Consider the following 5,217-nt stretch of genomic DNA (forward strand, 5'->3'; position numbering starts at 1 on the left):
TCATATTTTTTTGCCTGAACTTGCAAATTGATGTTGATTCTAATTAGGTAAGGTTCATAAAGCTGAATCTAAAGTAGTTTCCAGAGCTCTCTTATCTGCAATAGCTGGCCTTTAAACATCTCTCTAAAGTTTAATCTTCTAAAGATATTTCTAAAACAACTTTCACACATCCAATGTGACTTAAAAAACCCCACAACCCAGCTATTGATATCTTTCAATATACAATATATTAGGAAGACAAAGGGAAGTGATACATGCAGGAAAACCAAATGAGTCCAAACTTGTTATGAGCAAATATAGACTGGAAATTAGATTTTTAAGAATTCAAGGAATAAGATTTTGGAGGAACTTTCCTAAAGGGATAAAAAGGGGTAAATTAATATTAAGCAGAAGTTTACACATTTAGGGAAGAGAGGATAGAAGACCATTATTTGCAGTATAAAGGGACTAGTCATAATATTTAAAGATGATCTTTCTAGTTTTACTTTGTTACATCATATTAGAGACAAATGTAAGTTAATGAGGTGCATGATTTTTATTATGCAGTTGCTGAAGCTTGCAGGTGCTGAAGGTCGGCACATGAAAAAGTGTTAAGTATTTAACGCAAGAGAGTCCGAGTTTGTTTTCGAAAGGGATTGTAATCAGCACATTGCACAGTTGGAAGTACTGTCTAAAATATTGAAAAGTATAAAAATGATATGCCTATTTTCAAGAAATTACTACTCAGGAACTTTTATCCCATTGTCTTAGACAAGTAAGCCACTACTAGAAATAGGATTTATTTTCTTAAGTCACCTGGCTGGTCTTCTGAACTCTGTACTCCTGTTCATGTAAGTGCATGATGAGAGAAATAGTCTTTTTAAAAAAAAAAAAAATCCTGAAAAACTCAACAGAAAATGATAGATCTGTTCCTGAAGTATTTCTAGGATCTACTTTCCAGATTTTATGGTTTGGCACATGACTGAATGTGATATATCAGCTTGTTTTTATACATCTAATAAATTGGATAATTCTGAAATGTCATGTATCTATCTTGCCACAGTTTAAAGTTGGTTCCTTTGAATGAGAAGCACTATACATCTGTAAAATGTTGAGCATTTTTATTATTTCTATGTTTACTGAGTCCATCAAAAGAACATATCAAAATCTGTTACTGCTTTAACGTTGCCAATTACCATCTGTTATTTTTTAGGCTATTTTTGAATTAAGAGTTTAAGCAAATTATTGTTTTTGCTGACAATACTCCATAGGTTGCAGCTCAGCAGACATTTACCACGTTTATAAGCTTAAATAGTACAGCTTGTGGTCCTTAATTGAATTTATGGTTAGGCAAGCTATGCTTTCTAAAAGGAAGCTGCGGAAAAACATGGGCAATTAAGCAAGGTTGCAGCCTTGCATAAACCCTTAATTGAGAATAACAAACGGGTGAGCATATAAATATTTTATTAGTATTGAGCTCTCTTTTCCTGTGAAAAAAAATCTATTTCTTACTGAGAGTTTCACTATGCTCCTTCCCACCTCAGTACATGTGAGGGCAAGCAGTGGAGGCCCCAAAGAACACTTTCTGCTGGTTTCACAGCGTACTTCTGTCTTCTACAGACAACAGCTGGCAATTAATCACAAAAATCCTGGTCCTATCCAGACACATTTATATTCCAGGTGTCCTTCTCCAAATTTAGGCTGTGAATGAGATTATGTCTGCCTTTTTTATGTTGCTTGCTCTGTTGGCTTTACAGCACAGTACCCCCAAGTGGCCTGTTTAAGTCAGAATTGAAACACAATAGTTCACTGATGGAGCTGAAACTGAACTAAGATTAAAAAACTAGAGAGTAGTGGTGAGCACTTCAAAGAATCTTATGTAAACAAAACTGCAGCTCAGTGACCACATCAGAGGAGATGAACATTTTACTTAAAATCATGCAGAAGACAATCACCCGAATTTTCACTTTGCAATGTCTATCAGTGGCCTGTGAGTCCTGGCTCGTGGTTTTGCTCAGGGTGTCTGTAAAATGGTAATGCTAATCTTTGGAAGTAATTTTTTTTCCCGCTTCACTAAGGTTTTCTATGATCGTGAGCCAAGAAGGACTGGCAGAGCTCAAACTTGTAATCACAGTTATTACATACCATACAAAACAGCAGGGTAAATGGTGACAGTGACACTGAGAGGGTGGCAGGAAGGAGAGGAACAGAGAGATAGAGCTTCACAAGGACTTTTTTTTTCTTTTTAATTGGCAGTTCACCCTAATGTTTATTTACAAACTGAAACGAACTACATTTTGTACTGGCAACTTCTTGAGGTAGTCTGTCAGTCTGTTGAAGTAAAAATTCTTCAGGCAGTTGTCATAAACTCTTTTGATCAAACCCATGCTGTTTTAAACAGATTGGGGGCCATATCCTCCACAGAGCTGAGTGCTTAATAGCTTCAGTGACTCTACTAGGAGGTAGATTCATGCTGTTGCCAGTCAGGGAGAGCACAGACCTTCCTCAATACATAGCCAAAGTCAGAGGTACAGGCTCCAAAGTTGGCTGGGGACTGCTGAGGATGCTGAAAACACCTCTTGGTGTAGCCTTTACTCATCATCCAGGGAAAGCCTGGAGCTCAATGCTGAGGCAAAGGGTGAGGGAATATGTGTTATGAGGACTGCCTGGCTTAAGTATGATGAAAAGGATGTTTGCATCTGGTCTGTTCCTACCGCTGGCAAAATCATTATGTGAAAGCTACTAGATACTGCAGTCACTCTGCCTTTCACTGCAGTATGGTAGGATACCATGCCTTGAACTATAGATCCTGGAGTATGACCTCCTCTGAATAGTGTCAGTCAATTCAGCTGCCAGAGGGGCAGGACGACGTGACAGCACACAAAGGGTTTCATGTAATATGAAGCATTTAGGATTTTTCCTCTTGTTTAAAAAGATGAAATATATATACTGTGTGTGATTAGGATTTAGTGTCAAAGGCAAATTTTATCTCATTGAACACAATGGTTGCATAATACTGCCAATTAAAATAACCAACTTAAATAAACCACATATTGTCAGAGTCCAAATAGTGGTTTATACAGGAACTGACATGCTGGGTTAATAGTGCTATTTCAAAGGTGATGCCAAAAAAGGTTGGATGGAATTATGATAGCGTAATAGCAGTAGTTACAACTAACCTACTTACATTTAGATTTTGATTATTTTTCACCATATAATTTTTTCATTAAAGGAAATGAATAGCGAGCTGAAAATAAAATTGAAGGATCTGATACACTGCTATACGCAGCTCTGAGTTCTCAAGTGTCTTCCATTAAGGGCCATGTTCAAGAAACTCTGCCCAGCTTCCCCACCACGGCAGCTCTCACACACTGAAGGCAGTGTGACTCACACAGGCCCCTACTAGCAGAACTGGTGAATCTGCATCTACATTTTTAGAAAGTTGCACTAGTACAGAAATCTCATTACTTTCTGACAATGATCACAATAATGATAGTGAAATGTCTTATGGTAGGTTAAAGAGCAAAATATTGAAAACTGCATGGGTAAGCTAGCATCTGCCCTCTCAATTCCTTTTATTATTAATGGTGTCACCAGTTCAATGCTGCCAACATAAGCAGGAGAAGTTCTCTGCCTGATCCTGCATACAGTTGTATATGGCTGTACACTGCCATATACGTGCTAGCATAAATTTTCTGTGTGCCTGTTGACTAAGATACACAAAATTGCAGTTTATTCAAGAAAAGATCCTACCTGTATAAAAGGTAATTCCAACAGAAAAACTGATGTATACATTTTTGAGGTTCTAGCCAGTACTAGTACCTCGTTAAAAGATCTACATAAACTGAGTGGCAAATATATTGATGTACCTCAGATTGTAGGCTTGTTCGTTTGTTTCATAAATCAAGCATTTCCAAGTAGTCCCATGATTACCTATTTTGGCTATTTAGATAATGTGGCTTTTCCTTCCTAAATCAGTTGGGTTTGCTGGTTTGTTAGCCTCCTGACTTTTTATTTCATTATATGAGTTCTACATCTTTTTAACATTACCTCCCTGCCACTGGATACTTTTCTGTCTAGAGTCTATTATTCTATAAAAAAAAAGGGATTAACCTTTTATCTGGCCAGTTGTTTGCTATTCATCTTTACCTTGCCATTCCAAATTGTGAAGATTACACGATTTTGAATATGTTATTGGTTTGGCGTTTTTTTTTGTTATTGCTGTATGGCCTAACAGGGCCTGCATTTATTCAGCAGAACTGAAAAAGTATAGCATATTAGTTTTTTAAAATCTTTTCTGTCATTTTTATACAATTTCAGAGAAGTGCAATGTAGTTCTGCTGTGGAAATTGGCCTAAATAATGCTATTTCTTCTTCAATACTCTGTTACACAAGTATGTATGAGGCTAGAAATATATTTTCTCGTGTTTTAAAAAGAAAATCTAAAATTAACTGTTATTTACCTGGTACAGCAGTGAAACCTTGTATTTCTGAATAAGGGTTTTAAGTTTGAAGATTCAGCATTTCTGCAAACTGTTAAGAACTTGTCCATTGCAATTTGAGAGTGAATGCTGCATATTTTTTCCCAAAAACATGAAACTCATTAAGAGGATAGTAGTCATTCAGGAACAATTATTTCCTCACTTTGTAGTCTTTGTTCATGGACAGTTAGACACTGTGGTGTTCTTTAAGGAAAACTTACTAGGCATTTCATATGAAGTAGTAGCGTAAAAGCAGAGAAAAGTGGCTCTGTCATACTGGAAATTTAAGCATTCCATAACAATTTTCTTTCAAGCTGTCCCGCTTCAACAAAATAGTCCTAAAATACATAACTGCCTTAATTCTTTCTAGTTTTCATATTAAGATAAAAGAAAGTCCTGTGAAATCCCTTGGTCTTTCAAGAACCTTTTTTATCTTTTTTTTTCTTAAACCTCTCCCCCCCCCCAAATTTTCCACCTACAGGACATTGCCTGCATTTGATCTTATGAAGACCTTTCACTTTCTGAAATCCTCAGTCATGCATTAATCACTTCTTATCCGGAGTACTAGTCTTTATTAAACCTTATTTTTTCAGCTTCAGGGAGACTGAAGTATCATAGCCAGACAGTTCTGTCTATCCAGTAAATGTTACTATATCAGCTTCATCTTCCATATCATAGGCTTTCTACCTAGTGGTATATACCTGGTGTTATACCTGGTGTTCTTCAAAATATTTCATAAATTATTCTAATTCAGTAT

The sequence above is a fragment of the Apaloderma vittatum genome, unplaced genomic scaffold, assembly GCF_000703405.1.
Source record: "Apaloderma vittatum isolate BGI_N311 unplaced genomic scaffold, ASM70340v1 scaffold39810, whole genome shotgun sequence".
NCBI lineage: Eukaryota > Metazoa > Chordata > Aves > Trogoniformes > Trogonidae > Apaloderma > Apaloderma vittatum.